This window comes from Amblyomma americanum, chromosome 7, assembly GCF_052857255.1.
Source record: "Amblyomma americanum isolate KBUSLIRL-KWMA chromosome 7, ASM5285725v1, whole genome shotgun sequence".
NCBI classification, from domain to species: Eukaryota; Metazoa; Arthropoda; class Arachnida; order Ixodida; family Ixodidae; genus Amblyomma; species Amblyomma americanum.
This window is the reverse complement of record NC_135503.1, coordinates 103,153,487-103,164,751: the sequence shown is the minus strand read 5'-3', so window position 1 is coordinate 103,164,751 and position 11,265 is coordinate 103,153,487.

Sequence of the window (11,265 nt, the reverse complement as noted above, 5' to 3'; positions counted from 1 at the left end):
TAGCGGATTTATCGCTCCTTTCTTTAATGCTTATTCAGCACATTGTGTACCTTTGAGGAATTATTAGCTTCCGCTCTTCCACAAAAGCAAAGCTTGGGTGCATTTCTGTACGGAAAGAAATTCTTATTCCATCCATGCTGAGTTTTCCTTAAAAAAACCAGTTAGGTGCTGTGCCTCGTTTTTAGTGTAAGCATAGAGCGGAAAAACACCTTGAAAACTGGTATCAGACGTAGAGCAAAGTAGCTCAGAAAGCATATTCCTTTTGCAGATCATCTTCTAATCAAAACAAATAAGGTGACATTAAAGAGGAAGTTATGTGCTTGATACTTCTTCAAGTCTCTTTCATATTTTCCAAACACGGTAAATTCAATCTATTTAAAAAAACACAGGCAACCAAAGTTTGCTATCTGTATTGCAAAAAGACTTTCTCGAAAGACGCGTCACGCCTCTCCACGAGCTTGCAAAGGGCGATATCTTCCTTCAGCGAGAAACTATCAACTATGGTCTAACCTTATTTGTGCCTTAGTAGAAAATGAGTAACACGATGCATATTATCAATGGGTACGCGCATGAATGTAAACACAAGTAAAGCATTTTCAACCATGCTGATTGAAACAAATCTTTCGATAACTTGTGTTTATAAGTGCTTTTCAACGTGATCGAAGCACCTTCCATGGTCCCGCTCTTCGTGCTGTCCATACGTATGCTTTGTAAAATCTAAGCACTAAATCTGGTTCAGTCATGAAGCACAGATTAGCCACTTTCAATGCCGTGTTCAAGAAACATTTGTATGTAGTGAGGATTAACGTTCCAAAGTTACAGATTGGCATTGAATGATGCCATAGAGGCGGGCCGCGAATCAATTTAATCACCTGGGGTTTTTTAACGTGCGCTGACAACGCAAAGCGTACACTGCTACAGGGATAATGGCCTCACCCTAAAAACACTCTTTCATTTCAGGTCGGTAGGCGCTGCTGGTCACATTCTATGAGCACTTGTACCTCGGACAATTAAACCACTCACCAAATAAATTAAATCAATCAATCTCTCTTTCCCAAACCGAACGGGAAAGGATGCGGGTCTTATCGTGTACAAACGAAGCTCGAGAAACGCATCGAATCAACAGAAATGCGAAAAGCACCAAATAAGCAGATATGCGTAAGAAAAACATATCAGATATAAAAATTTTACTGGACAATTGCGATTTATGGGACAGAGTATGCCTTGGCATTGTGTCCTACCCGTTCCGTGCAGCCGCTACCACTAACCGTTTTGCGAGTGCCTGGCGTGATCCAGTCGGTCTGTCACTCTGTCCCTCACAGTAACCATCCTCCACAATCCCGCCCTTAATACTGAAATCACAGTGTGACAGGCCATACCCTCTTCCCACTCTCCCCCACCAGCAGCCGGTCGTCCGCCACACCATCTTCGTCTTCCTGCTTTCACGTCCCCTCTGCCTTTTCTGTCCTGGGAGATTTTTTTCCTCTCTCCCCTGTGGAACCTGCCAATCAAGACTTCAGGCGAATGGATGGAGAGAACCGCTTTATTCAAGATAAGGCTTTGAGAGAACAAATATACAGTTGCATTTATAAAAATGTGGTGGCGCGTTAGTGCCGCGCGCTGTGAGGTGAAGAACTGAAGGAAGAGACGTCCGGCGGCTGGAATAAACCAGTTTTGCCTGCGGCTTGTTTTGAAGCAACATCCTCTTCTACATTGTTGCCCTGGATGTGACACGAACACGCAACCTTCAGTTCCCAATTATACATACGCTCAAACACACTCGCACAAAATGCAATAATGCGGAAATATTATTTAAGATATGCGTAGGGAAAAAATATCACAAAAGTATAACATCTCAACAGCTAATGTCATCACCACGATAAACAGAGAAATGAAGAAAATATTGAAGGAAATGCATATAAAAAACAGCATAAAAATCTCATTGGGGCTATATTAAACTTCAAAAACACATCTTGCTGAAAACAATAACCTAATCTGCTGAATCTCATGTTAACAAACATAAAACAATGTACAACTATGCAAAGATTTGATCAAATGAATTCTTTTGTGCAGTTCTTTCCGCTAAATATGCGTACAACAATGTATTTCCTACTCAGATAATAAATTGCAGTGAGAGGCTAGAGATACTATGCATGCTGCGCATTGTACTGAAAATGTGTACGTCCTATCGTGAATACCTTATGCCATTGTATGCACTGTATGTACCAACTTTGCGAAAAGTAGGTTGTCGCGCCAGTAGAAAAGCCATGCTGGCGGAAGGCGGCAACGCTAAGGTCTCGAGCATTTGTTGCCAGTTAAGAACACTATTTTCATGGGATTTTGAACCGTCACTGTTCTGCTCTGAGTGAAAATACATCTGCTGATCACATGAGATGATCTAAAGCAGCCTAGTTTTCGCAGAGATGGCGCATAGGCTTGAAAACTAGCTACTAGTCGTAAGCCGCTAACTGCTTTCACTAATAGCGGAGTTTCTTCTAAATGCGCAAAATCCGGAGGTCGATTTTAACCGATATTCAGCTGCGATTGTAAGTTCGCCCATAAATCGTTCCTTCAAAATCTATCCAACCTAAATGAGACACATAGCTAAATTTATAAAGCGTATCAGCTAATAGCTTCCAGTGCGCTGCTGCCGATAAAATACTTCCGCGTATTGCTGTCATTCTTCAAGGTGTATTTGGCTCATTCCAGAAAAAACTCCTAGTTTCTTTGTGAAAACTCTCGCAACCGAATACTCACAAGCTAAAAATCTTTATTACATGTTCTTCAAGCAGGTAAGCTTTGTGCGCCAAATCATTTAGATTGCGTATTGCCATTAGATATGTTTGTAGAAGATAAAAATTTGATTTCTTGAAGGCAGTGGTAGTTTCCCATACTAAGTGGCCGTAATTGATTTGGCACAAAGGAAAAATGAGTTAAGTACAGTTTACCCTGAACAAGAAGCAAGTAACAGTCCATACTTGTGACCCCTGTAGTTCGATAGGGCTGAGTAATAGTAGCACCGACGTATTCCTTACTGCTCCCATTAGAGTAAAAGCGTATTCTAAAATCTTTTTGGCGGGTTATAACTTCATTTCTTTCTGGTCTTAAGTATAGGCTGCTAGGCACTATTGTTCCTTGTTTCTCGGCCTGAATAGTGTGGTTATTTTTTCTTCGTTGTTACTTGATTGATTACTTTGTTACAAACGGTACAATTATTTAATACTGTGTTGGACTATTAAGCTCCACCCCTAGCATAATTAAAGTAAAACAGGAGAGTTACATCCATCGTTCCCAGACATAATGCGCCCGAAAGGTCTGGACACTTTTACAATATCATTAAAACGTATATCGAAGAGAAGAGGACCTAATGAATTGTCTTATGGTGCACCAGATATTATTTCGTTGGTGGCATGTGGTATGTGCGTGTCGTCTGGAATGTGCACTGTGCTCAAACAGCTCCAGCTTAATAAAAAGCCAATAAAGAGATCACTTATTGTTTCTTGTTCACTACCTCACGGCGCATAGTCATTTCAGCCGAAACACCAGTATATTCGAAATGTCCAATTGCAATTTGTGCATGCTAATAACATTAATTCACCGATTGCTAACGTGCTATCTGGTGTTCCACAGGGATCGGTCCTTGGACAACTCCTATTCTTAATCTATATTAATGACCTTCCTTCTGCCATATCTTCTAACATTCCCCTTTTTGCGGACGATTGAGTAATATTTCGGGAAATAAATAACGTCAACGATACTGACACTCTCCAGTCAGACCTTAATTTGGTGTCAATCTGGTGCACTACATGGAATATGAAATTAAACACAAATAAATGTAAAGCTTTGCGTGTTTTTCGGACGTCTAACGCTCTTCCTTCATATTATCTTGATGGCACTTCTCTTGATTGGGTAAAAACATATAAGTACTTAGGATTTCTTATCACTGAAAACTTAACATGGTCTATTCATATTGACTACGTGATTGATAAGGCTAACCGCATGTTAGGATACTTACGTCGCAATTTCTCTGCCGCTCCCTCATCCCTTAAACTTCTACTCTATAGAACGCTCATATGTCCTAAACTAGAATACGCAACGTCAATATGGGACCCTACGCATAAAAACCTCACATATGCCTTGTAATTAGTCCAAAATAATTCCGTTTCCTTCATTCTTTCAAATTACAACCGTACGGAAAGCATCACAGCCATGAAACCTAACGTCTCACTCCCACCGTTACAATCTCGCCGCAAAATTGGTCGCCTAACACTATTTCACAAGCTATATCATCACGTTGCGCTTCACAACTATTTCATGTAATCCGACGAATACATTTCACGTCGCATCGATCACCGCCACAAGGTAGGCATCCCAACATTCCACACCCAAATCTTCTTTTCAGTCATATCTTCCCCGCACATCTGTGGAATGAAACCGCCTTCCCTCGATATTGCAACCACTGCTGATAATAACATCTTTCATGACGCTGTAGCTAATATTGTTTATTCTGAAGAAAATTGATTGTGTGTTATTTCTGCTTCCAGTGTATTGTATACATTGTTTCTATACTATTTACGTTTTCTGGATGTTATTTGTTTTATTCTGGAGGAAATTTATTTTGTAATATCTATTTTCACTGTATTCGATTTCATTGCTGTTTATCCTAATTAACCCACTCCCCTCTGTAATGCCTTTGGCCCTGAGGGTACAAGAAATAAAAAATAAAAAAATAACGTATTAAACTTTTCTGAAGTTTTTCGCAAGTCTCCTTGACACGATTCCAATTCGGCGCAAAAATAAGACTTTCCTGCCAACCTTTCTTTATAAATTTATTTCTGCACAATACATAGGTTGCTAGCAGTTAACGATCGCGTGTGACTGTAAACTGTTCGAAGATGGCACCCCTGTTCTGCACCTCTTGTAGTACGTTTGATTTCAACCAAACTTTACGAGCTGTACTAGGAAGTTTTCCGACTTACTTTTTAAATGCGCAATGCAGACAAGTTTCATCGCGCTTTTGAAATTCTCAAGCGCTGCATTTTTTATAACAATATCAAGCACATTACTTCACGGCACGTTTCTAATGTAAACTTTTTGCCGCTGTATGTCAGAATGCCTGCGTCTGCAGCCGAGTTACAACGCTAAGCGATGTTTTAAAATCACGCATTGCACGCTGGCCGCATATGCATGCTTTAGTGGAACGTGAGTCCAAGCAGAACAGAAAAAGACAATAAAAGGTGAATTTAATTGTTTTTCACCTGGATATCTGATGCTACTATCTGCCTCAAAGTGCTCATTTACCTTTTTTAACACTATAGCGTTAGGAGTCAAGTTTCAGCGGCAACCCCGGCGTCAGCGTTCCGAAAAAAGGACCCGACCCATCTCCCACCTATGTCACGTGACCTTGTGACGTCCTCATAGAGTGCTCACCGTGGCAGGTGCCAACCTGTGCACAGGACTGTAAGCAAACTAAACACTGAGGCAGGTGGCAATTAATGATTGGTCGCGAGAGGTTTGCTCTGGAAAGGCGAGCTTGTCTCGCAGGGTATTAAAGGCTGTATTTTAAACAGCCTCGTGGAGGGGCGGTGGGGCATCGCTTTACCGCTGCACCAGTGCGCCAGGTGCGGCATGAGGTCCCAGCGATCTATGAATGCAAAATAGGGAACGACCAATTCCTCGTATATGGACATGTAGGCAGACAAGAGTTCTTGTGCTGGAGGGATCTCTAATGCTAAGGGTGATGGCTAAAAGGGAGAACAGTGTAAGTCCTGTGTTGTAATATGCGAGCGGGACCCAAGTCACTGAAGGGATCAATTAGCGCTATCACGCCATGCCCTTAAGGCAGAGCTTAAGTGTCCTCTCAAGCTTTTCATTTTAAGATCAGATTCACTATCCGCTGCATGTAGCGGTGCTCCTTGGCTTTGCGATTGAGATCGCCTTTATTCTTCATTGGATGAAACGTGGGACCTCCTAGGTGGCTGCTCACTTGTAGGCCTTACGTAGAACTTAATTTTTGTACACATGCAACAGGCTCTCAATGGGAGAGTTCCAAGCACCTCTTTTATCTACCTTAGGGTCAGCACTATACAAACGAAAAATACTACCTAGCACCATTTTTGTTTTCTTTGATGGCCCGTGAGAAAATGTTGTTCTCTGCACAAACAATATCTATGCAAGCGGCAGCCATCATCCAGCCTTTCTGCTGCATTTGCAATCGCGGTACGTTGTGCTTATCTTTCCTGCATAAAATTTAATTTGCTTGTTAGCTATCTTGCTTATCGGCTTCGACAGTTCTACACTGACCGACTATAAACGTACGTGCCTAACTGTTCCCGGTCCTTCCTGCCTACTATGTTGCGCTCGTTCGTATTCAAGCAGTTATATAGCTCTCGTACTTTCCGCCCAGAAAAAAAAAATGTCCTTGTCTTCAGGTCTTTGTCGGCTTTTTTATTCTTGCTACGGTTGTTACTAAATCTGCGACAAAATAAAAAGGTAGCAGTGGATTTCAGGTTTCAGAAAACCAGATATTGGAGGAACCCAGAAAGCGAGGCCCTTAAGAACGTGACTGTGTTTCTAAACTATCGCGCAGCTTCCGTCTCCGCGCCTTACGTTTTCCTGTCGTCAGCATATTTGCACTTCGTTTAGTGTGGTCGTTAGGCGCGTTAGGTTTAAAAGGGACAGAAATAAAATAAACACGGGAATATGGGACAAAAGACGTGAGTGCATTTGCAAAGAGAAATAGGTTGCGGTACTTTTGTGCCTAAAACTGTGGGAAGGATATAAAATAGTGAACAAAAAGGAGTCCTGGAAAATTACTGATTGCCTTGTCTAGCTCCCAGAGCAGCCCGTGTATGGACGAGAGCAAACTAAAAGAAAGCAAGCATACTTATACACTGCGTCGAGAGAAGAGCACAAAAACATCGATGACAGAGTCCTCCAACCTGCTCTGCAAGCAAGACACGCTTTGAGTTCCCTCTGCCCTGCACTCGGCGGAGGGATGTCCCAAACAAAGGAAAGCTAGGCTTTCGGGCATAAAGATTGGAAAGCCGAGTTCCTAGCGGACACTGCGTGGACATGTAAGGCGCAATGCGAAAGAACAGTTGAAGTCAATTGAAAGGCAGGATGGACACATAAGAGCGAATACTTTACACGCATGTTCTATGGCGTGTAACGTGGCGAGCTATACTCGAGGCAGAGGTGCTGCAACTCTCCCTTCTCGGCGATCATCGCAACTGAACAGTTCATTTCATTTCATTTCATTTTATTACCTTAAAGACCCCTCGCGGGGTATTACATAAGGCGTAGACTCCTTGAATGACACGGTTATAAAAACGCGTAACAATAGCGGTAAACTAGAGTGACATAAGTAGGGTAGTGTATGTAAGCTCATCGTCATCATCACATGCCCGCTTGCGTGCACCCCGGGGTACAGACGTCTGCTTATCAATTTTATAAAGCAGTTTTAGGCTCCATCCACGACAGGCTTATGCCGAAAATTCCACTGATCTCAACTGTCAGCCAGTACTTCTGCTCTCCCTGCGTCTCTAGGCTTGCTCTTCCTTTGAATAAACCCAAATAAACCGCAGGTTATCTCTTCTGCGCATTATATAACAAAGCTCGGCTGATTTTATCTTTATTATTTCAGTTCGTGTGTATTGGTCTTCTTTCCAAATGTACATCCGCCCCTTCACCTGCAATCGCATTACTCCTGCCAAAAGACCTTAGACCTTAGAAGACGACGAACCGTTTTGCTTCGACGCTGCTCAATATAGCGGCCAAGGAATTGGCGATCACTACCATTTTTCTTCGACAAAGGGACTAAGCCAAACAACAGTATAGTTTAAAGGGAATGCTCATTTTAAATAATATTTCATCTGCTTAACAATGTGCATAATACTTTTACAGACAGAGGTAATTTTCTCCTAAGTATGCGAAGACATCCGGGCTTTTAAGATTTACACTAATAGCGAACATATTGAAGAAGTTTACAGCTTTCATGCAAACAAATCTCGATTTTGCTCTAAAGAAACAGGAGGGGGTTGAATTATTTCGCTGATGTTCGCCCAGTGGAAGTGGCACACTTATGCAAGCAAAAGGGAAAATCATATCTACCACATATTTGATTTACTGACGCAGATTCAATAAGCCTCTAGCAAAGTGAGTGGCTCACATCACCTTCGCGCAATACAGTCTATTCTTAATTCAGCAACCGGTGTCTGGGCGGACACGTTATATTTGTAACAGCCCCATTCGTATGTGCTTTGGGACCCTTATGTTGATTTTCCGTGTGCCCAATCACACAGGAAATGCTCGCGGCCACGATAGAGAAACAGTAAAGAGGAGGCGTCACTCCTTTCCTTCATGTCAGAAGAAGCTTGGCATACACATAATGAGTGTTCCGGGGCACGCTCATCTAATGCACCGTTTGCTCAGCCTATACATGCAGTACGAAAAGAGCCGAATCGCCACGACATACCGCTGACTCCCATCAACTCCAGATGGCTGACGTCATGGTGAAGAGGCAGTGCCGAGCGAATGCTCTGTGCACACCGAAGACAAATAAAGAATTTTTTTTTGTTTCATGCGTAGGCGCAGAACATCTCCGCTCCGCTCGTCTATGTGTGTGTACGGACTGGTACCCAGCTATATAAAAGGCAAAAAATGACGACAAAGTGAGAAAGATTGTTCTTCTTTGGTATATATAGAGCTATATGAGAGACGTTTTTATGGTAAACTCCCGCAAGAAAGTGGTGTTTGCCTGGATTAAGAAAAGTTGGGGATAAGATATAATGGAGAGTACCTAGGTAATCCGCAATTCGCTGGTGACATAGTCTTGCGAAGTCGCTCAGGAGATGAACTGCAAAGCATGATCATTGAGTTAGGCAGAGCGGAACGGTGGGTTTAAATATTAAAATGCAGAAAACCAAAGTACTGTTCATCAGTCTCGCAAGAGAAGAGCAGTTCACAATTGTTAGCGAGGTGCTGCAAGTGGTATGAAAATATGTACGTAGGGCGGGCAGTGAACGCTGATCCGGATTAGGGGAGGGAAATAACTAGAAGAATAAGAATGGGCTGGAGCGCATCTGGCAGCTTCTCTCAGATCATGAACGGCAGTTCTCCAATATCCCTATAGAGAAAAGTATACAGCAGTCGTGTCTTACCGAACCTCACCTATGAGGCACAGATGTGGAGCCTAACGAAAAGGGTTAAGCTTAAGTTAAGGACAACGCAGCGAAGTGTGGAAAGAAAAATGATAGGTATAACGTCAAGAGACCGGAAGCGGGTTGAATGGGTGAGGACACAAACGCGGGTGAATGACATCCTAGTCGAAATCAAGAGGCATAAATGGGCTTGTGTAGCGCATGTAGTGCGAAGGGAAGTTAACCGCTGGTTTTTGACAATAACAGAGTTGATTTGAAGAGAAGGCAAGTGAAGCATAGGGAGGCAGAAAGTTAGGTTGGAGGATGTGATTAGGAAGTTTTCGGGGATGCGGTGGCCACACCTGGCAAAGGACCGGGTTAATTGGAGAGACATGGGAGAGGCCTTTTCCTTCAGTGGGCGTAATCAGGCTGATAATGATGATGATGACGGCGATGATGAAGCCATGTATATAATTCGTCAGGCGGAAAATCTTTACCGCATGCCCGCTTTGCTGTTATCAGAGTTGAAGTACTGTAGCTTCTCCTTTCTAGTCTTAGTCAAAGTGCATCAACGTTTTGCTCCGTATTGAAGTTTGCTCAGTAAGGCTCTCGCACTGCTTTTACCATCGGCCAATGCGATCAACTTCTTCTTCCACAAAGCTTTTTTTCAAATTTACCTTTCTCGGGCGCAGCCATGTTGCCCAGCAGTTAGATGTTGCCCATGTTGCCCAGCAGCCATGTTGCCCAGCAGAGGCCAAGAACGCATGTGCGCTCAATAAAACTGTAAGCTACGAAAGTATCTATGAAGCGAGAAAATGAGTTTCCTCACAAGTAATTCTACAACTCTTTTCTTTTTCATAATCCAGGCCTACGCTGAAGTCAGCCCGCAAAAATCAAGATATTGTATACACGATGTTCACAAAGCCCGTTGTGCTTAAGGGAAACGAATGCATGCACCTCTGTCTATCATTGTGTTCTAAACACAACTGCTAGAAAAACGACATTTCCTTGCTTTTCACCTGGGAAGGGCAAAACTTCAGAGGCGACTCTGTAGGTCGTGCAGAGAAGTACGCACTACATCTTCCATTCAGTTGATGGCAGCATACGTCGACCGCAGCGAATTTTCTGTTTTCTTTTGCTGTCATTTTTGAAAATTCACTTCATAATTAATATAAGACGTTTTACGTTCACGGCCTGACATGGGCCTGTGGCAATGACTTTCAATAAAATTATTCTGCGGCCCCTTCTTCCCACTTTTCCCCGAATAACGTTTTTAATCTTCTCTAAGCATCAGTGCTTATTCTTCCCTCTTCTGGTTTCTCTTCTTTCTGCATATATTCCATTGTACCAAGCAGTCAACACTTCCATTCCATCTTCTACAGCCATGTGCGCCCAACGAATAAGAGCAACGTCACACTTCGGCTGCGGAGGTGGAAAAAAAACTGCCTTTATTTTGATAATGCGTATATAGGTTCCTTTTTGCAAGCTGCATATGGTTAGTTAGACAAGTGCAGACTCCGCTACAACCGAAACATCACACTAGGGTTGCCAAGACAGGAAAGAGAGCTGGCTCATTTTAACAGTGTGTATGTATGTTTTCTTGGCCAGATGTAGAATGTAGGTTGCACAATGGCAGACTCTGCTTCACATGATCACGCCTTCCACATGCCCCCTTTTCTTCCAAGTTATATTTAGATTATCCTGATTTACATTATAGGGCGTGGGGACAGCGTCGTCATGCGGCTGCTTCACGGAATGCGTTTCTTCATGCCGATAACGGCAATGCTTCAACTCAGCGCGGGACCTTTGGCACCGGCTGATGCCATTCCGGCTACGCCTGTGACTGTCGACGTTCAAGTTGGCAGCGTGGAAATTGGAGAACTCTGGCAACCCTGCTACACTATGGCTCCATCGTACAAGTCCTGCGCATCGTCCACGACAGCACCTTTCCATCTGGATAAAAACGGGCTGCAGCGGCCTGCGCCTTTCAGTGGGCGTGGGGACAGCGTCGCCATGTGGCTGCTTCACGGAATGCGTTTCTTCATGCAGGTTGGTAATAAAGAATTCATGTCTGCTAAGATATCGAGCAATATGTGCCTGCTCCTGTTCCCACGCCCGGGAGTGC